We start from the raw sequence: 24,076 nt of genomic DNA on the forward strand, positions 1-24,076 counted from the left end.
TGTGTGTGTGTGTGTGTGTGTGTGTGTGTGTGTGTGTGTGTGTGTGTGAAAATGGGCAAAACATGTGTTCGACACCACAGAAAAATTATCTTCTATGTCGGAAAATATTTGCCATGTGGTATTTATACATTTAGATGCGTTGAATTTGGTGCCGGTATTTTTTGGTTATCAGAATGCCTTTTGCTTTTCTTCCATTTTCCTATTATTTCTGAGGCGGCTAAGCAGCTGCTCTTCAACACCTTTGTATTAACCGTGATCAGTACCCGAAAGCCAATAAATAAACCTTATAAATAAAGATCATAATTTCTTATTATATCGTGCACGCTTTGGTTTGTATACGTATTCTCATTTCTTCTAACGCACCATCAACGCTTCTGTTGCTGACACATATCACGAATGCTTTTAGCCTACACATACATTGTTTTGTGCATTTAAATGGATTAAGCACCCCTTTGAAGGTATTCATGGATATTTCATAATAATGGAAAATGTTACGGCAGCTATTATGTTACAAAAAATACGAAATGATTGCCTAATAAGAAACGACGAATCCAATCAAATAATTTTGACTTTATTTTCAACGTCGTTCGCTCGGATAAACCAATATCACTGAGATTCGTTTTTTGTTGTTGTAAAGAATAAATAAACTAATAAGTAAAATAGATAATCGAAATATATTATGATTGCAAAGAATATTGAGTGAATGACACCAGTCATTTTCAATAAATGCAATTAATTTATAATCAATAACTTTTAATTTCATTTTTATTGAAATGATTTCCAATGATATTCAATATTTATTTTCAAAATGTAATATTGGACCTCGAGCACATCGGCACCGTTTGGAAATGGTTATTGATTAATGATTGATATTTATTCATTATATATTTCCACTTTCTCAATAATCGTAATTGAGTCGATACTAAATGATTAACTTTCCCTTTTATTTCTGTTATTGTACTTGACGGCAATACGTCAATCAAGCTCAAATAAGTGACATCAAAAGAGTTTTATACCTTTTTCTTCTTATTTCAATTTAATTTTCACATTGTGCAATGTACACGTACTACACCTGTCGACTAACTATACATTTCATTTAGTCAACATAAATTACGGAGAAAATAGCGCTTCCGGTGTGAATCATCGTCACGTACAGTGACGATATCAAGCCATCATTATTATTATATAGTGTTGTCGAATGAAAATACGAAAATGGTTCGGATGTCAGTACAGGTTGATGCTATATACATTTCAAATATAGTTCTTGCTCTATCTACTCATTTATCGGGTTTTTTTTTGCAATAGCGAGCATCATAATGATGGTATTTATAGAAGCATAAACGGATTTGGCGCAATTCCCATTGCTCAAACGATTTACGATGTTAAAATGTACGGCAATTTGATTGGAAATGTTCCAGCATCGTTGAAAATTTATTCTGAAGAAAATGTATGTGCAGATGGATGAGGGGCGCACAGGAGTAGAATGTCATTGCCTCTTAGCCAGCGGCTGTCAGGCGACTTTCTAGCGATAATTTTTTTTTTTGCAATCGTCGTATATTTCAAATATATTATTTCATTCAAATTTATCGCTTTTTCTGCGCATAGCTTTTTGTATTTCGAATGAAAAACAAACATAAATATATTTATATGTGACGAGAATGACAGCGTGCAATGGTCACAATTGGCGGATGTTATCTTCGTTGTGGGTGTCGTTATTCCTTTTTTTCCTCTTCAACATAAGACATGATGAGATAATATCAAATTTTCACTTCAAAGTGCCATCGATAATTGGCCGGTTTCTGCCTGTCACAAACAATAACAACAACAATAAGCAGCAATAACACCCGCATACAATAAATCCCGTCATCCTTTCCATTTGGATTGTGACGGCGTTGTTCATTTCGCATAGAATATGGTGTATACACGATATACCGTCACGATTACGTTTATTTTCAATATTTTTTTTTGTGTGTGCGCACGTTGGCTCTTGTTTTATTGCTATTGTCATGCATACATCGTGAGAACTGACCCCCGAGGCATGATCACTTCAATGTGGAAAATGTTTGAAAGTCAAGAATATAAAATCAGTAATACAATAATATACTTTTCCACATGACAAACGATCGTTTCGATATCGTCTGTTTATGGAATACAAATTGTGCTGCCTTCTGTTTTCCTCATTACAACCGTATCGGAAATTAATCAACTGAACAAAAATTGTGTACACGCAATTCTTCACCGTGAATGAAATTGACGAGATTGAGATGGATTGATGTTAGCAAATCGAACTAGTTGAATTCACATCAAATAAACGTGAATTATTGTTTCTGTCAATTTTATTGTTACCTATTCTTCTATTTTATTCCTGTTATGGGTGTGCAATCGACTGACTGCATTGAATGAGCATTGAACAGGGACTGATTGAATTGGATATCTGGACGAATGGCTAGCCATCAAATTTTCAATATTCCTTTGATGAAGTACACAAATATATTGGGCATGATTAAACAAATTGCGACCGACGAGAGATAACACAAAAAGAAAATAAAGCGCGCGATTCTTAGCCTATTCCACTTCGACCGATTTGTGAAACAAAATCGAAATTTTATGACTTTGCCTTTATCCTTTTTTTATATCTCTTCATATATGTGCGCAAACAGTACGTATTTTCATGTTCATGAGTAACAGTATCATGTTGAAGAGGTCAAAATTATTGCAGATGACCTAGAGAAGTACAATGTATCGGCTTCGATTTTTCAATATTCTTTTTTATCGAATCGATTTCAATTTATATAGAGAAAGAGACAGATATAGATCGGAAGGAAGAACGACAGACAACCAAATCACATACATCATTGAGATTGTATTAAACCATTGTTTTTTTTTATACTGTTCGTATGTGTTTCGTTTGCATTTTTCGATGGGAAATAGTATCGTATATTCCCCATACAAATTAATTTTATCGGATCTGCGAATACGACATCTGTTAAAAAAGATACCGATTTTTGTTACTACTGTTGCTTTGACACAGCTCAAACGAACTCTTCGGCTATGGCTGTATTACAGATGAACTAATACAAAAGAACACACAGACTCCGATCCTGTGTATGCGTATGTATTGTAAATTTTGCACAAGCAGCTACGATTGACGACTGAGTGCAGAGATTTGTAATACATACGCATACACAGAATCGGAGTCTGTGTGTTCCTTTGTACGTTTACACGAGCTGTATTAAAACACCACTAGTAACAGAAATCGGCGAGTTTTTTAGTAGATGTCGTATTGGTGGAATCGATAAAGAAAAATCTACGATATTAGCGCTCATTGGCATTTTTTGCTTTAATATTTAGACAATGCATGCTCCTGAATAATTTATAAATTCGATAGAAAAGTACGACCACGGGTGTATTTCGTTACGAACAATGTGTGCTCATAATAAAAACAGAGAAATAATAGATCAGTCATTCAAGACAGCCGAGAGATATTTAATCGAATACGACATTCATGAACTATGGAAACTTTTCTATAAAATGACATTAAAATTAAGAATCTACGAAGCTTGCCAATTTTTTGCCTAAAGACTGTGGTATTGTATCAAAATAACGGGCGAACGTATTATATTAACCAATATATGTGGAATCATACCTGAAGATGGAAGACAATGTAATGTCAAAAATCTAGGGGGTCGACACAAACTCGAAAGCTAGAAAAATTGGTAAAAATTAGAACTTATTAGGTCATATAAAATGTACACGTTATAAGCTTTTTACTAAAAACTAGAAACTAGGAAAAATTAGCAACACTCCTAGCAAAAAAAAAAAAACCATAGATGACGTTAATATTGGAAATTTATCAAAGTTCGTACATATAAAAATAATTCGCTGAGAATAAAAAATGAAGATAACTGAGACCAACTTAGGCTTCAGTACCTTATTGATAAAAGATAGGTGTGTATCTTTGACAAGTGTTTAGAACCTTAGATATTGCCGAAGATGCTTCTCTACTATCTCTTATCCGAAATTCATTAAAGGAATAAGTTCTAAAGCGCAGTTTCATACTCATCCACTCAAATATAAATCGAGTCTAGTGCCTTGAATAGACAAAAATAATAATAATCATACGATTGTGTATTCTGTGAACACACATTTGATTTTATGATGACGTTCAAATCGTGTGGTGTCACCGTTGTTGTCAAATAAAAGTGAAATTCAAAAGAAACGTTGAGTGTGCATTTGATTTGTAATGTTATCGCAAGGCATCCTGTGTGAACATCTTATGGTTAGACATTCGTGAAACACGTTCACTTAGACTTTCGTTATATAAACAAATATTGCTGTTCTATAAGAAATGTTTTGTATAATATGTATTTTTATATGGCGAACGTGTACACACTGCCGTGAACGTCTAAGATGTTCACCCGGGATATTAGTTTGTAGATTCTCTCTTTGAATTTTGATTTCATGAAAAATAAAATGTATTCGTCTCACAATCGATACGCAATTCGAACAGTCTGTACAGCTATTAATGTGTGTTTGATGGGAATAAAACTTCGATGCTTTTTTTTCATCTGTCAATTGTTGTGTTGTTGGGTGTTACTTTTTTACGGCTGAAAAGCGGCGTTAACCGATATTACTCAGGTAAAAAAATGAAATAACCCCAATCTTCGAATTCCACATAGACAGGCAAGCATACGACGCGACGGACAATTACATATGAGAAATGCATATTAAGAACATTCAAAAAGATGGAAAAGTAACGAGGCAATGACATATACGTTGTTATTTTCAGGGTTACGCCGATGTAACAACAACTTCATCGCAAATCTCGGTTCCGTTTTTTTTTTCGCTCTCTCTCCCTTTCAATCATTCTCGTACTTTGTGAATAATAACAATCGCATTTATTGTCACAAATCGATATGCATTCGAAATTCAAATAGTCAAAACAACCAAATGTCTGCTAAGTTTGAACTTAAAGCTTTGAGTACCACGCACCAACAAAAGTGGTAGCTTCATGATTCAGCCAATCAACTTGTACGGCATAATGAGTTTCATGTTTTTGCGCGCGCGATAGCAAATTCTTTCTTATTGTCAGTATCTCTCCGGGGTTTATTCAACTGTTCCAAAATGATGGAGGAAAGTATTGAGATTGCATGAAACATCGATAAAAATAAATTAGTACATGCCTTCAATTAATTGGACATTCAAACAAGAAATTGGGTTTCAATTGCAAATGAATGTGGTATGCCAAACAGTAATTTACCAAAAATACAAAAATCGAGCGAATGATAAAGAAGCGAGCGCGAGAAGAATAAAATAGAAAATAAACAGCTCAATGAACAAATGAAGAAAAAGTATCCGACTGGAATCGATTATTAATGACCTTCGATGGTCAAATAAGTACAGAATTATCCCATTGATTTTAGTTGATAAGTCGAAGCACACCCAGACAAATATAGAGAACAGTGCGTCGATTAAGCGCATTTTATTAGAATTAATTGTTCGAAACGAAAAACAGAACACACAACAAGAGATCGTTTGCTTGCGATAATCATTACCATACAAAATTACTTAGTTAATATCATCGGTGTGAAGTTTTTGGTCAATATGTGGATACATTCGACCATGAAAAAACTGGCGGTGGAAAGCAATTGGAAATCATCAAGTATCGATTGATAAATATATTGGTCGATTATTTGCATCAATACACCAATTTTCGAATAGATTGAATGATTCGAATCAATTAAAACATTAAAATATATAACGCACAAATTTACCACACGCCGACATCAAAGAAGCTAACAAAAATTTTAAATTAACAGCATTTACGCATTTCATTTGATAGAATACATTTGTGCTAAGGTTTTTTTATATGCACATCGCGGCGACGGCATCTTATTCAAATTTCAGCATTCGCAAAACCTTTTAAGTTTCAATCAATCAAATATAAGCCATATTATTCAAATCAAATCAAATTAAATGACTACAAAGCAATCAACCAAAATCTGGAAGTGATTTAGTCCAAGGGGTCCACCGACATCATTTCAAGTATTTTTTTTTTTTTTTTTTTTTTTTTTTCAAATAATTTTAACTGTTTCTTTCAATCCAACGAAACTAGTTTTCAGTTATTTTGCAAAGCATTTAGTAATGATGTTGCCCCTGGATCTATTTCCATCGAACCGGATGAGACACTCATACTCAAAACACACGTGTAATCGATGAATGACAAATTGATTTGAGTAAACATTTATGGCACACTCCGTGCTAGCTAATTTTTTGTTCAAATACAATATAACATCTGATGGTTCCCATAAAATTCATTTGCAAAGTAATTTTGACGGTGGCGGGACTGTGCGGAGTTTGGCGGAGATGACATACAAACTCTGTGTGTACGAGGGTAACAGCACTTCTATGTGTATCATTCTTACGCAGATGATTAGTAACTTAGCTGTGTGTACGGCTACTAAGATGTTCGATTGGACAAAATAAATCTATGAACAGCATTTGCATGCTATCTCCGCCGAACTCCGCACAGTCCCGTCATCGACAAAATCACTCCGCAAATGAGTTATATGGGTTACGTAGAGATAATGTATTTGTTTATGCGGTGGATGCGTTCAAATTCAATTATGTTCGGATAATCATCTAACCACAGAAAAAACCGAATAAAAGAGCGCATCATAAACACGAAAAATTGTAATTTTTCATAAAAACCTATAGACATTATATATAAACAGATGAATGCCACGTTGATTTATTATTGTAAGGAGTGAGTGACATCTGACCACAGATATGCACGCATGAACACTTTCTGTGCAAATTCTATGCTTTGGTACACATCGGTTGGCGAAATGGTCAAATTCAATCAAAAATGTTTCAATTTTCACTTTCATTCGTCCATGTCGAATTAGAAAATCTATGTTCATTTCCATAATATCCAATTAAATTATTCATATCTATAGAAAAATGGGGGTGCCATCAAATCCGAATTCATATCAACTTAAAAAAAAAAAAAACATTATTAAGTCTAATCAATCATGTGGAAATCGAATGGAATTTTCCATATCATTCATTCGTGTTTAATGTCCAAATTAAAATGTTATTGTATTAAATCGGCCAAAAAATGACTTTCACTGCACTTTTCAACCATTCATTTCATTCATCATTCCTATGAAATCTCAATTAGATGTATGCAGTAAAATCTTATTACATGTTTCTATTCATATATGCAAATTATGAACGTTTCAATAACTATTTCAACAAAAAAGTATACTGTCAAGTATAGAACGTACTTAGAAGTAATGCTCGATGTATAAACAAGTGGATATTAAAAAATATTTTTAACCCTCAGGATCCACAGAAAAGCTTATCAATTTAATCAAAATTCTACGATTTGAATTGGAGTTATAGCGACTTTTCATGAATATACATAAAAATTCAGTAGTTTGTTGTACTAAAGCTGTTATTCATGAGGTCGATCGAGTATCGTGGCTTCGTTTTTTCGAAAGGACATCTCAGCAGCGACAAACTGAGAAATGTTAATCAAAATCGTAGAATTTGAACTCGAATTACAATGTACAAATCAAGATTCCCACACGAAAAACTTCATTTCAAATGAAAATCATTTTCCTGAACGAATTTTCGAAACAGAAAAATATCATATCTGTGAATTGAGCTCGAGAATTTGAAAAAAGAGATTTCAAGATGATAGCTGATACCTTGATATTATCCATGAAAAAAAATTCAGTGAAATCTTTCAACATTTACATTTCTTCTTCCATTCATATAAAATATACAAACTTTCATCAGTTCATATTCAAAATTATGAATTTTAAATTATTAAAAAAAAATCATCAAAATGGGTCAAAAGTTGAGACAGATTTCTTTTTATATACAATAATAGGAAACTTAGTTTTCATTTTCCATGAGATTTACATGAAATTGGGTGGTATACAATGAAAAAAATCTGCAAAAGACTCGTTACCATAAAAATAAAAAGCCCCATACAAGGGTGAATATATTTTAAATCTGTCAAGCATTGAGTATTAATGCCAAACACATTGACATGTTTAAGAACATCAACCAAGCGAAAAATGTCATCGAGACATGAGAAGCGTATCTATTTTTTAAAAAAAGTTAGTCAACTTACGGGTGAGATGTCACAAAAATCTTTGTACTCTTTCAGAAAACTTCAAAGACTTCGAGGAGGTTATCTTTTCAAATTAAGTTTGATTCCGCATCGATTACTAAGATTCGAACTGTATGCGAATAAGGACAAAACGAAAAATGTGCTCACAATAAAAAGACGTATGAATCTTAATGAAGCGACTCGTCAACTCCGAACAGAATTGAGTTGTGCGCATTTATAAATACGATGTAGAAAATTATAAGAAAATTAATTAGCGACAAAGATTAAATATTATTAACTTGCCAAGTCAAGTCACAAAAGTGCATTATCCAATTAAAATATTCATTCAAATAATCGTTACAATTCATTTCCGTGCATTCAAAAATGCTTACTACAGTATTTAAGTACCGAAGTAATACTACTCAGCTTCCGTCTCTATAATGAATACCTATCACTCAAAGCATAAATGTGAATAATTTTCTGCTTATCTTGATTTTTATTTGTGAAACATAATTTTCTTACGTATATTTGACCGAGCTTTATTCCAAGTTGCGTTACCAATTGGTTTCATTGACAAACTTGTTTCCATCAAGACAATAAACTAAAAAAAAAAAACTATAATTTCCCAGTCTGTTTTCCGCTACAAAAATGAACCTTCACAACGGAAATTGAGCATCTCAAGGAAAGTACGCGACTCAACGAACTTGCTTAGCTTTATCAAAGATATCGTAAATAATATTGCATTATCAAACCCGAACTACAGGATAGGTAGTCAATTTCCGGTCGATGTCAATTTTCAAAAAATCGTATATACTACTAAAATGTACTAATTATGTACAATTATGTACAACAATTTTTATGATTATGTACCAACAAAAATTTTTCAGAATTTGGATTTTTAAAAATTGAAAAAATCAAAACCCGGAAAATGTTTACCCGAATTTGTACAACACCAAAGTTATACGTCGTTAAAATGTACAAAATATGTACAATTCAAATCACCCATCAGATTTGAAAAATTTTCATCGGGTCACTATCTGGAGCCAAAAGTTCAAAAATCAAAAAAGTTCGATTTACGGATTTTTTTTTTTTAAATTTCGTACACCTCCAGTGTATACGTCGTTAAAATGTACAAAATATGTACAATTCAAATCAACCATCAGATTTGAGAAATTATCATCGTGTACCCAAATTTCACCCAGTCCAATTTTTATAGCAGTTTTTGAATTCGCCGCGAATGGGCAACTTTTTAATCATCCATATTATCATAACAACGTATATTGTATAAAAATGTACAAAATATGTACAATTCAAATCTGTATTTAGATTTGCAAAATTTCAATCGAGTACTCAAATTTTACCCAGTCCAATTTTTATCTCTGGTGATTGAAGAGAAATAAATGTTGAAGGAATTAAATCGGAATGAGAGAACTGATAAAGGGAGAAAAAAAGGAATCAAATCCAATCAAATCTGCTCAAATGTTTGTACGATTTCTTCTTTGTGAGATATCTTTTTTATCTCGTGAGTGTGGAACATGCGATGTGTATGTGCGTATTTTGTGTACGTTTGCATTTTATATTATTCGATTGTGTATGCAATTTGACGGGAGAATTAACACGAAAAAAGAAATACACGCATTTTTTCCTTTGAAATGAAGTTAAATGATATACCGATTACTCTACGTTTCTTTGAATAACGTTGTATTTGGTATTTTCACGGAATGACATCCAATCTGGAATGGAATTTACGTTTATAGATGCATGTGTTTGTATGCAAAAACCATTAATCAGCCATCCCATGTAGGTCATCGATGTGTTTTATTTTCTTTATTAGATGGTAATTTAACAAAAAAAACTGATGTGTTTTTGTGTTATTCAACGTGATAAGAGTTTTCTTGGTCAATTTTCGAAAAAAACTGAATCGCCATTTCAATGAATCGAAATGTAAACGAATGAAAATAAAAATTGAAACTCACTTCTTGATTACACACAGAGTTCACATATCAGGTTCTTATAAACCGTTTTAAAAGTTTAGCTCTTTGTAAAAAAAAAAAATCAATTTTGTAATTTTCTTGGAAAATCGCCCTTTTCATCACTTTTTGCCCATTTCAGATGCGGGCGATGTGTAATAAAACGCTTCAAAAGACCCGATGATATCTATTCCAAAAGTTGAAAATGTTACGGTGTTATTTTGAATACGAACATGTTCGCACTTTATCCCATTTCATTTGATTTGTTTGCAATGCATGGTGTGCAAACTCAGTGTTCACAATTGATCTTTATCACACTGATGTTTTATTCCCGTTGAGGATAATCAATAATATCCAGTAAATACAGGAAGTACAGTAGACCAGTTATTTATCACTATCGGAAATTAAGCTGTTTAAAATCACATTTCAATCTAGCAAATTATCAAAATTGACGATTCTCCATTATCGTATAGAGTTTGTTCTTTTTTTGAATGTTAGAATTTTGGCAAAAGACAAAATATTCCATCCGGATTTCCAAATTACTTCAAACTCATTTTCAGTGAAATTTGTAATTGATGATAAATACCATTTTCAGAACAATGAATCTCTACGAAAATAAACCTTTTTGGAATGATTACGAATAAATTGAAAACATTTCAAGTAACTTTGAATCATCGCATTACAAAACCATTTCGCTTTGAATGTTTATTGTCAACTATCAACTATCACTTGAAAATAAGTTTCAAATAATACGAAATTGTAAATTATTTCTGCTATTTTTGGTGCGATTTTCTGCATTTGGTTCGAAAACAAATGAATTACACAGAATTCGGTAAAAAACAATTGACTTGGTTTATCAAAAGATTTAGATTCCACAAAACCTCTGATATTTCAACTAAAATAATGAGTTAACCACTGGTCGTATTTGTATTACCAAGCAAAAACTTAAATGTGGCTGCACTGCATGCACAAACGCAATAATCTAGGCAATCTAGGACTGGTTGTTTTGTATTTGCTTGATTTATAGTTCAAATAAGAATAGATTCTCTAGTCATTCTCAATGCGTACTTAAATCCGAATTAAAATCTCGTTCGCGTAACGTATGTGGCATTTAAAAATATTTCTGGAAATAGGACATTCGTTCATCGGATGTGTATATTTTACAAATGTCATGAGTTTGAGATGCATTATCGCTGTTATATGAAATGGTTTACAATGCGTTCATGAAACCACAAAAAGTGATCAACATATACTATGTACGCTCGTACACTATATCGCCACATGATGTATACAAATGGCGACATGAAAACTTCAATGCCTATTTTGAATGTACCTGATTTTTGAAAACTGAAATGCCCTGTTGAAAACTGAAACAACATGAAGCATTTGACATATTGGCGCATTGTAGAGAGTAGCAATGAAAAATAGATTTAACATATTTGTGCTTCAAACTCTTTGTTAAAAAAGCATCCCGGCGATTTATTCGAAATGAATTTTTGCTTGTTTCTACATGCATACAGAAAGGACACAGAGAGAGAGAGAGAGAGTGAGAGCAAATGAGGTAATAACAGCTGCCATGTTTATATAACTTCCAATTTATTCCCATTAAAAGTAAACAATGATTTTGTGTGGCGTTTGGCTTATAATCTCTATTCAGACTCGCTAAAATGTCGGCGGCAATTTTGCGATTCACATTAGCAAATCATCCAATTACAATGTCATACCACCAGCTGTAGCTAAAACTGTGTGAACCGGGAGCAATTATTTACGGTGTGAATTTATTGGTGTTTTAACGCACTTCATTTACAAATATTCGCTTATTTGTATACACAAGCATGTTAAATGTTCGTGATTAAGTATCGTACGCGCATACACATACATTTTAAATTAGTTTTTAGTTCGAATCAATGCCTACACGCTGTTGAAAATGGCACGGAAATATCCGAGACCATATAATTCAGTACACCAAAAAGTTGCGAAAACACAATATAAATAAACTTTGAATTATATATTGTACTGTATTATTATTTGGTACGAACGGTTCACTTCGGTTTTCGATTCAATTGAATCAAACACTCTATTAAATGAACAAATAATACCAAGTGCCTGCAATTTGCTCTTTTTGATGATGGTGAGATGTTTGAAAAAAAGAAAAAGAACACACAAAAGAACACATTGTCAGTGAAAAGTACAAATATTGGTTCATGTGGTTGGTTTATCATCGAATGAATTAGAAACTGTGAATTGTGTCAAACCCAACACAATTTGGCAACGCATTGGCAAAGATAAGAAAGTGAATGTATACATCATATTCTTTTTCTAAATATTTACTATTTTGTTCTTCATAAGATATTGAAACAATATGCCGAAAATCCTTGATTTCTAAGAATAAAAAGTATTATTTTTGAAACCTCAAAAAATGGTATTTCATGCCATTTTGTATGAAAAATACATAGGTGGTCTCAAACTTTTGCACGGCACTGTATGTAATAAGTTTTAATCGTATTTTGATTGAAATGCACTGTCTTTTCAATGCATTTGTACAAACATATCGTAAAATCTCCATTTGATCTAGTTTTAAAAGCGATGCACTTGAGTTCATACACAACTCACAATGAAAGTCTTATTTAATAGATATAAATAACAGTCACGTGTCGTTGTACAGATGTATATTTCTTGTATCAAAACATTATTGGTGGTGATGGTGTACGTACGGCTGTTATTGACCCCCCATGCATTACGAATGGAATGTATTTGTATTTTGAGCAAATTCAAAAGTAAACAACAACTGCATCGCATAAATTGTTAGTAAATGAATGAATCGTAGCGAGGAGAAAATATGGTGAGCGTGTGCAAAGAAAGCGCATTCACTTTATCATTTTGGATGAATTGACCGACGATGGATAAACAAACCAAACAAGCTGCAATAAAAATGAACGGAGCAGCACATGCGAACAAAGGATAAAGAATAAATAAATGTAATTAAGAGGACTGAAAGCTGGGAAAAATGAAATTTTTGTTACGGACAACAACCAAAGCCAAAAGGCATAATTACAAACATACACACACACACACACACGCACAAACACAAAAGTCGAGGATTCGACGGGTTCAAGCATCTAGACATTGAGTAGTTAATACTTGGCTACATAGCATTACGTATTAATAAATAAATAAAATAAAATAAATAAGTAAAAGAACGTGAAAAGTTTAGAACAACATAAAAAGAAGAGAGCGAGAGAGAGAGAGAGAAAGGGGAAAACGATGTACGTATTGACGACTTTGAAACACAACAAGAACGGATACGGTTCTTAGGCGTATAAATATACCGAAAACCCCAGCAAAATTCTTTCTCATTTCATTGTTGTACACAAACCAATGAGAGGATGTGAAGACTTCAAGTCTCTTTGAGCCGACGGTGGCGCCCCGAATTTCAAAGCGGACGTCAATGTAATTTAACAACTCAAATCGAAACTAAACAGCGCGCCAATTTTAAAATTTGCTGTCATTTCCTCCCATTGACACAGACCAACACAAACCAAGGCGAGCATCAAGATTTTGTGCCTTTCATTCACAATATCTATATCGTTTAGATAGATTGTGGACTTTTGTGGTGTGCATGTTTTGCGTGTATATAGCATAAGTTTGCCCTATTGTGGGAAAAAAGAGTGGGATACCATACAAAAATTAAATGCAAACAATGCGATTAAATTTGTGGCAGTTGAGACAAAGGACTTATAAATAAATACACCAAAAATGGTATACACACATTTCCCAAAAAAGAAACTCAGTAAAAACAATAAATTTTCAGAATCACAGCAGAACAACAAAAAAAAAAATGAAACCGGCGAAGAAAATTAACAACGAACAAATGTCTCACATTCTCCTCCGCCTATAATGTGCGTTTATGAATCGCGCATTCGATTATTTGTTGCAATAATTCAAATGTGAAATGTTGCCAATTCTTTTCTCTTCTTCATCTTCTTTTTCGTTATTTACACAGAACATTACATATACAAATACAAAACAAACATCAACCATCTCCAAATAAAATATTTCAAACTAAAATCCGTCGTTTGATGAAAAGAAAAAGGAACATATAAATTTAATTCGTTGTATTTTGTGTGCATTGTATTTTGTTGCTTTGTGTTTACACACCACACCATACTCATAATAAAAAATAATAATAAATAGAAAATTAAAAAGAAATTTTCTATGTAGCAACTAGCGTTACGCCATTTGTGTGGCGCGCATCAATTTATTGCTATTGTTCAGTCGTTTTCTGGTCGTTCGGGGTGTGCGTTATTTTCTTTTATTCACTTGACATTTTATGCGTTACACCGAACAAAGATCGTCACTTTATCTTATGCCCACGTAAAAGCGATGACGAAAATTGTTATGTTTGCTGGACTCACTTTCCATGCAATCGTTTGACCCGTTTCGGTTTATTCATGCACACCCATGAGCTCACCTCTTACACTTCAAATAATAGATTTTGCAAACGAGCCTGTCAAATCAGTGGCTCAATGATTTTATTTAAGAAGAAAACAGCAAATGACATCCGAAACAAAATCGTTAGTCGATTATTTTTTATTAAGGTTATTGAATGATTTATATGCTTACCGGACTTGCTTTGTCCGAATTTTATCATCGTTCATGTATTTTATGGGTGGCAGCAATGAATTTCATCGTTTCATATGTACACGCACATTCAGTTTCACCCACAACTTTCACATCACTTCAAAGATTTGATTAAAATTTATATCGCCACCTCCCCACCCATATTTAGTGACGATGATGCCGAAATCCAGAGTCTGAATGTTTTATATCAATTTATTGCTAGGGGACGGACACCATTATAAATATTAGAATATTAGCGGAATATTAGAAAAATATTAGCAAAAATTAGTTTGTTTTGCTTCACCATTGCTTGTTAGAGAATTGCGCACTTTGCTCACCGAAAACTTTTTTTGTTACTTTAAGTGTTTTTGTATTCAATAGAAATAAATTTTATTTTTTCTAAACCAGGAAAAAAAAAAAAAAATGTTAAATGTTCATCTAAGAATTTATGAAAAATTCATACATGATTTCACTTTGAGATCAACTATTTGACGTTTGACGTTTATACTAGTGAACTAATATTAGCAATATTAGTATGTCTGTATAGTTATAATAGTAGATTTTTTTATTAATATTAGAAAAATATTAGCAAAATTAGTAAACTATGAAACTAGATTTTACTAGATTTTGTGTCCGTCCCCCAGATTTATTGTTTAGTGGGGTGAAGATCCTTTGGCATACTTATTAACATTTTTGAACCCATTTCCATTTGAGGAAGGCACTAGAAAAGCGATCAAACATTTATTACCGTCGTAATGAGTTGAAAATTATTTTGAAAGATTTTTTTAACTGATATGGATATTAAGAAGAGGTTAATGAACAGCATTTCATTGAATAAATACAATTTTATTACTTATGGCCCATAGGCAATATCATATCGCAAACAAACAAAAACCATGTATTTTATCTTTTATTAAACGTCAATAACAACTATTCAGATGGTTCAGATACATATTTTGTAGAAATTTACAAAAATTAACAACAATGTGGAAATATCAGGCAAACTGCATTTGGACGTTGTGAAGATTATCCATGCCTGATACCATGCCGTAGGTATGGCCATGGCCCGAAACAATACATTTGAAATCCAATGTAGTGATAATATTTTTCTGGTGAATCATGAATTAATGCTCCTCTCAGTTTGAAGTAAGCTCCCTTTGATAAAATTCCTGGCAATCGCCTACTTGATTGCCGTAAAACAAAGTGTATTTGTTGCACACTTATTAAGAACGTGATAATCTCTTTGTTTGTCCTTGACGACAAGTACTTCTTTATATTTCAATCGAATGGTTGCTAATGAGATTTGATCACAAGCTTAGTACATAACAACATTGTGATCTACGCGTGTAAATTTTGAACTATTTTTGGTCATTGCTACACAATTTCGCCGAAGAGTCGTCTGTTTGTGTCTTTTTTTTCTACCGACAGATACTCTTCATCTATAATAGAAAATGAATCTATCTTAAGGGAGAGCTAAAATGTTTATTTTGAAGAAAAGCGAATGAATGATTAACAACAGGGCCAAAATGAAAGCTCATGAATGAAGAGAGCGACATTTCATCAAAAACACCGAAAATATTAACTGTTATATCTTCTATCTGCATCATTCGATAATTTTTGATATAAATGCATCCGCGCATAACATCTTGTGTAATAAATAGACTGGACTTGAACAAAATTAAAAAAAAAACGGATACAAACTGAGAGTCTAGCGATTCCACTACAACCAATTTGAATATTTGCATATTTTTGTTTATTCAATTTATCATTAATTATAAATGTAATCGCTTGAGTAAATAGAAAAGAAAAATATTTGAAAAAGATCCTTTTTGTGCCTTTTATTCACTACTATATTAATTGAATTCGAAATAATGATTTTTTTATCGTTGAATCATTTCACCTTGGCAAATGTTTTTGGTGGCAGGCTGACGAGGCGGCAAAAGTGAAATAAAAAATGTTTGTCGGTAATGGAATGCGATAAGAAAAAAAAACATATATACAACGTGATAATCTGAGTACTAACTATATCAGATCCACGTTAAAAGCGTTCTGAAGTGAATGACGAATAACAAATGGTGGTTCTTTAATTTGCACTTACTACATTTCACAACGACCGATAAACATTTCAAATATAAATAATCGGGGATTTTCCACATAAAAAAAATTACTATATAGTTGTTGTCTTTGGTTTCGTAAAACCCATAAATTGCACACGAATTTTCACACATATCGCATCGCAAATGCTTTCACAGCAATACAGAGAAACAATAATCGTGAATTTCATTATGCCGATCGAATCGGAATTATGCGACGAAAAACTCGACAAAATCACTTAAACTAATTTCGAGAATGGGCTAATAGACATATTGGCCGCTTGCCATTTCGCGGTATTTTCCACGTATTATTTAAAATAACAAACGCAAATTCCATTCAAGTGATTTTATATATCTAATTCGTCTTTTCGCCCTTGTTGTTGTCATACTTAAGATTCAGGTAAACTAATGAAGAAAATGAGGTGTAAAGGAAACCGCATACAAAACGCCTATTTTAACCGCACACGTATTTATCGCTTACATTATTATCAGACAGATACAGATGGCAACTAAAAAGCTCAAAATGTGAATAACAGTTATTATCTTGTTGGAGATGTTTCTTTATTTTCTTCCTTCTCTTGAAAATGCCTTTTTGTGCGTATTTTAAATTGTTGGTTTTTATACTTATTTTCAACTTTTGTCAAACATTAATTATCTTCATACATGCACTAACTTTTAAGATTAACTACTTGTTTCATGTGCGTGTGCAATATTTTTCGAAAATCAAAATTAAAAAAGTTTTCGTTGAAATAAAATTTCTTTGTTAATTAAAGTTTATCAAAAAGAAAGTGGTAAAAAATCTTCTTTCTTTTTCTTCCATATGTGAATTAATACAAAGATAGGGAGAAAAAAAACGTACAAGATGAAGCTCAACTTACCGAATCACATCAAATTATCTGCAATTTTGATAACAGAATATTGTTGAAACTAACAACGGCACATTATGTTCGAAAATTTATTGTAAAACACATCAATATTTTTCTATGGAGAGGATCAATCATATGATCGTAAAATATAAGGTCGTGTCTATTTTTCGTCCGAGAAATAACAATTTTCGTTTCTCAATTGTCGATTTAAAAATCAATAGTTATTCGAAAACATCAGATATGATTTATTTCATTGAAATTTATTATTTCAATTGCGCATTGTTGCCAAGAATTGTCAAACGAAACGTTATTATTATTATTTTTTTACTTTATCTGTCTCCTGAATTCAATTTTTATCTCAACTAAAACATTATTATTAGATAAGTATGAATTTTTATCAAACGAAACAGTTAAGATATGGCAAACATTTATTTTTATTTATTTAAATTCTATGTCCTCTCACTTGTTTGGTGGTATTTTTTTTTTCGTTTTAAATCAACACGAACTGAACAAATCGAATGGAAAAAAGAAAAGTCGAAAAACGTTGATCAGAATCACTAATAATAATGAACGAAATCAAAATCGTACGGTGCAGTTTTGTCTGTTAAAATCGTGTTGGATGTTTTGAAAAATGTTTGAATTTTTGTCGGCGTTATCGTCGTCGTCGATTCGTTGAGAGTGAATTTATTGGTGAGCGCTGTGCCGTTGTGCTGTATGTATGTTGACTCGATGCTATTCGAAATCATACTGATCCAAATGTTGGCTAGCGCGCTAAAGTTAATAGCAGAAATGATGTGACAAACAATTACGACAAAAGGTATACCGAGAAAGATATTGGACGGTTGTGAATACACTGTCTCTCATGTAACCATGTGTAGATTTTGTTCATTGTACGTTCAATTGTCAGTGTTTGCATAGTTTTGGTAGGAAATCATGTACGGATTCGGTGTGTGCGAATTGTTGGATGCGAGACTGACGAAGCGAGAGAGCATGCACAAGCATATTTATGAACGAAAAAATGAGAGATAGAATACAGAGAATGAAATTCGCGCCAGTAAAAGTACATGGAGAAAGAATGCTTCTTCTCGAAATAAGGCAATATGCTTTGTTACATTCGTTTTTCGTTCGTTCTCTCTTTCGACTGTCGATACCGACAAACAATGTGGAGGAGAAGCGTGTATAAGCAAACCAAACAGAGGAAAATCATGTAAACAGAGAGTAAAGCGTGATGAAAACGCATGCGCTTGATTTACTCGATTCTTTTGCCAAAAACGTTATCCAGCATAGAAATCAAACTCAATTGATAATTCATCTGAAACAACAGTCGCAATTTTATGGTTCTACACATCGAATGGCACATAAAAATCGTCCGCATATTGTGGAAACTTCAATTTAACATGGTTTAGTTTGTTTTTTTTTTATATGTCATTTCATTTCCACACAAGTGGATATACATATGCATATTTTTGAACTAATTTAAATGAAAATATGGCCAAAAACAAACTCGTCGGATCTTTGTTTACTTCGTTGAAAATTTATCCAACAAACTGAAACTTAAAATCGCAATCGCTGAAATATGCAATGCATAAATATTTATGCATCTGCAAATAGTCATCGTTGCGGTCAATAAACATTTGATAAAATTAAAATTGATTGCTTTTGATAAAAGTTTTTGCATTTTCCAATTTAAGTTGTAAAATCTCCATATATATTCCACTTTATTGAATGAGAGGTAGATCGAAAGAGAAACTTCCGCTTATGAATTTCTTAATAATGATTGAGTTGATTGGTTATGCGATCGCAAAGCTTAGATGTCAACGATTTGTCCAATACACTAAATTATAATATGGTTCAGCTGTTTGTGCAGCTTTTTTTTTTCAGTGCAGATGTGACAGACACAGATGCTATGATAATGATGTTCAGTTTACTGAACTCGAACCGACATGCCACATATATTTAATAATAGTAATATTGTGTTTACTATGACAACCTTTGGTTTGAATGAATTCTTGATGGGTGCGAGGACGAGAGTTTGGCGTCATTTCACGTTTGTTTTACATTCAATGAGCTTATTACACCAACATGAATATGATAAACAACAAACAATGAGAATGAAATAAAACAGAAAATCAACTCGCATCACAAATGCACACGCATATACATAATACCCAAATGTCAACACAATCGTTCTAACTTCTTATTCTCATTCTCTATCTCTATTTCGGATTATGTGTGCTGAATTAATGGACGTACACGTTTCGGCTTTGTATATACATGTGATTCGTTGTACGACGAATTTTTGATGTTTTGCCCTCTTATTACATTAAAAAAAATTCAAGCAATCACTCAATTTTACGAACCGAGAAAATTTACGACAGTTGTTGATACATTTTTATAATATTTCTTTTTTCTATATCGTTTGCTTCAAGAAATTGCAGCTCATCCACAAAAGTCATCATCCGTCGTTACCGTCGATGTTCTTGTTGTTGATGCTGTGTTGTGTCTGACTCAGTCTGACTGTGAATTTGTTTATCATTCATAACGTTGTGAATTCGATTTGGGCGCATTTTTGGTGTAAAACACAACATGTGAAAAAGTTTATTAGTAAGTTCAGATTCAGAGCAAATGTTAAGCACATAGTGCACATACAAACACACATAACATGAAGAAATGCCGAAAATTTTCTTCGTGTCATTCTGCTTACAGAAGATATAGTTTATTAGAAATGAAATAAGTTCATACTCAACTTGATCAGGATGTGACATTTGTGATATTTAAGGTCTCATTGCTTTCGCTTTCCTTCATTTCCTTTTTATGTGTGTTTGTGTGTCCTGCTTTCAACCAAACAAAGTAATGTATCTGTATGGGGTTTGGTCCATTCAACACATATGGGTTTTAATCATTTTATCTTCCCTTTTCTCACTTGAATGCTAGGTTTGTTGATTTCACACAAAAATGTGCTTGAAATGTTTAATGTTAGCCCTAACAATGGTCAGCAAAAAAAATATCAAGCCAAATATACATTTGAAAATGATCGAAATTCATTGCTATATATGGAGATGGAGACTTGAGATTCTCTTGGTTCGAATAACAATTGCTGTCTCGTTTCTTCATTCATTTTTCCAAAATGAATTCGAGAAAAATGTCCACAGCGAAAGGCAAAAAAATGTTCACGGTCCAAACTCAAACGGAGAGCGATGCGGCACAAAAAATCGAACTTTTGTCGTATTAGTTGGAATCTCTGATACCGTATTTTAACCTTATGTTATAAAAAAAGTTTTCTGATATAAATGTGAAATATTTTTTCTGTGCAGATATGTATAACTCCTTTTTCGATATATCTCTCACATATCATTTAATGCATTTCGTGCCGATAGGTAGAACTGTTGAACAATTTGGTGCTATGGCTGAGAGAACACAACAAAAAAAAAACATATTGAGATGAAAAGTTTTGCAAACACCAATTTTTTTTCTCACTATTTGCACTCTATTCGAACTAAGAAACGAAGTGTAATTGCAATCATTTGCAGATAGTCGAAATACGAGCAAATTATTTTCTCATTGTTGTTGTTGTTGTTGTTCACTGTCGTTTACCATTTATTGTTTAAGCTTTCGTGGCTTTATGTTTCAGCCAAAAAACCTACAATCTGTGTCTCGGTTGCTTTTTGCCCGTCGCTCTCAGATTAGCGAGATGCACAATGTTTTTGCCATTGTGGCTTCTTTACAAAACGATTATGATCCAATGTAAATATAAACAAAGTCAGCAGCAATTTAATGGCCACATGTAAACCGCACACAAAATTTCTTCATCTGTACAAGGGGAAACAGAAACACTGTAGCTTGACAATATACCGATACAAAAAAAATGGTGTATATATAGAACATACGCCGTCGACCTTGTAAAATTCAGTTATTGTTAGCAAAAACATCAAATGCAGATGCACAAACCACTCACTCTCACCGAATGTGACAGAAAAGTATTAAATAAGACAGACTCCAGACAAATCTACTAAACCCCAAAAACCATCGCGCTCCACTTCAAAACAAATAAAAGCACATAAACCGATTCAGTTTTACAGAAAATGTGACTGTGTATCGTGATGGCAAACAAAGAGTCCGTTATTGCCAATTCGAGAGACACTTTGTTATTACACCCAAACAAATAAATTCACATACAAAAATGAGATACCAAACGAACCAACATTCGCATAAAAAAAAAACAAACAAAAAAAAATGCTCGATGATAATTATAAAAAAGTCTCTTTTTTGCACGTTCGACTGTAAATGTCTGTTTGCAATTGCGAAATCTTATTAATTTCAATCCCATTTAATAATTTAAAATCACAAATTGCTGTGACATGAGAAAGATTCTTTTCATCAATAATGTGCAACGAATTTTTCCCATTCGGTTTTTCATATGTTTATTTTAAATTTCGATTCATGTTTTCTTTCAGCATTATAGAATAGCGCCAATAGATCTATATCAAACAAATTTTTTTCTCTTTTCTCAACATTCCGCACGTGGTTCAAACTCAAAAGCTTTATTTTTGCGAAATATCTTTGTCAATCAGTACAATCGAATACGCCAATCTTTTGCATTTTTGGATTGCATTTACACGTAATAGTCTGCATTTAAGTATAAAATGACTATTATTTTGCACCGCATGGTGTCCACATAAAAATATATTATTGGACTTTTTGGAAATCTGATGTTTGATTGCACAGATATTGTACATTTTAATGAGATACTCTTTGGTGATATATGAATTTCGGGTAAAGATTTCGCGTTTTTTAAAGCAAAATTTCGAAAGAAAATTGTCGGTACATATTCATGATAATTGTTGTACATAATCAAATAAAAAACCTCTATCGAGGTGAAGAACGAGTGACGAAACCAAAATTTGAAACACAAAATTTCTGATATCAATTTCCTGACGAAAATAGTTGGTAGATATATTTTCTGTGTAATGTGAATATAACATTAATATACATTTGTATATTCGAAATGTTGCAGAAATTCTCTTCTTTTTACTTTGAGTTCATACTGATGCAATGAAGCAACGTTCCGAATTTACAAATGTATATTAAGTTTATATTCACAACAACTACGCAAAATTGCGCACAGACAGATATACCAAATATTTTTTATTGGAAAATCATAAGAAATTTTTAAAATGCTGAATTTTTCGAACGAATTGATCAATTTTGACGGTTAGGGGGTCGTTGGAAAGGTATCGAGCTCTAGAATCCGAATATCGATGTTTCAGGGATCGACGACCTCATTTAGTGACATCTATGGCCGCAGGACTGAATTTTGACCCTTTTCTTGAAAGGACCATTTTTTGAAGACAGTTGGACCGATTTTAGAACATTTATATTTTTTCTTGATCTATGGCCCAAGAGCTTTCCAACCATACATCAATCGCGGCTAAAGGCCTTCCAGACTAGAATTTGGAAATTACGTGTATATATAGCAAGTCGACTTTTCAACACACTAAGGTGGTTTCGTCACTCGCGCGTACTGCCGTCCGCTGTGATTGTAAACTATAAATTTTCTAGCAATTTTATTTTGAAGTCACTTTTTGAGAAGTTGTTGTGAATGAAGTGTACAAGACCAAGAGCAATACCCACTAAAAAAGTCCAAACTTCGAAATCAATAAGCAACTTCTTTTCTATTTGAGAGCAATTGAAAACCAAACACCTACCTAACTTCAATACATATTTCAATAGTATGGATAGCGTTTTTGTGTCCATTGGTTATTTTGGGTACCATTTTATATTGTCAAGCGACACTACTTATCAAATAGAGAGAGAGCGAGAGAAAACATACGAAAACAACGAAGAGAGATAGAAAATTAACGTTAATATATTTTCTGAATGATATTAAAAGTCATTTAGAAAAACCAACACAAATTTACATATTGTGATTATTTTTCTTCGACTTTTTCCGTTTTTCAATCATTGAGCGGTAGTAAAAAAGGAAAAAAAAATCTCTGTGTACATCTAACACGTTTACATTAATCCGATTTCAATGTCTTTCTACTAACATAAAAAAAAATTGTGACAAAATTCGTGATCGCATGAAATGGCGGGCATATTATATGGCCGAAGTTTTGCACAATTCATGCTGTGCACAATATGAATAAAATTGATGTACCGAACAGTGCAAAGTGACTAAGTTCCGTATTTTTGAAGTGCTTCTAGACTCTCCATTCAATATATTCTGCGTTATGTTAATTTTCGTGCGAGAAAAAAAATTCGAACCAAATGGTAAGATATTAAAACGAAGAATATCAAAAGTGCCGCCGACGTTCATTTTTTAAAAATAATTTTACCATAGACATAATACACCTGCTATGTAGAGATGAATACGCAATAATATCATCAAAATATCAATGCGCT

General features: G+C 32.6%; 1 protein-coding gene across 2 annotated transcripts in view; it reads right to left on the reverse strand.

The window, feature by feature from the left end:
• Positions 1–17,946, reverse strand: part of LOC116352464 (sex peptide receptor) — a 72,577-nt gene extending 54,631 nt beyond the window's left edge. The window contains exons 1-2 of one of the 2 annotated variants that reach the window (XM_031785083.1): positions 17,687–17,946; positions 3,647–3,704 (exon numbers count right to left, since the gene is read on the reverse strand). The gene's annotated coding sequence lies outside the window, so the exon portion shown is untranslated. The remainder of the gene's footprint in view (positions 1–3,646; positions 3,705–17,686) is intronic. The other variant, XM_031785084.1, reaches the window with a different exon arrangement.
• Positions 17,947–24,076: the final 6,130 nt, after the last annotated feature.

This window comes from Contarinia nasturtii, unplaced genomic scaffold, assembly GCF_009176525.2.
Source record: "Contarinia nasturtii isolate CC-2019 unplaced genomic scaffold, AAFC_CNas_1.1 Cnas_scaffold_187, whole genome shotgun sequence".
Lineage (NCBI taxonomy): Eukaryota > Metazoa > Arthropoda > Insecta > Diptera > Cecidomyiidae > Contarinia > Contarinia nasturtii.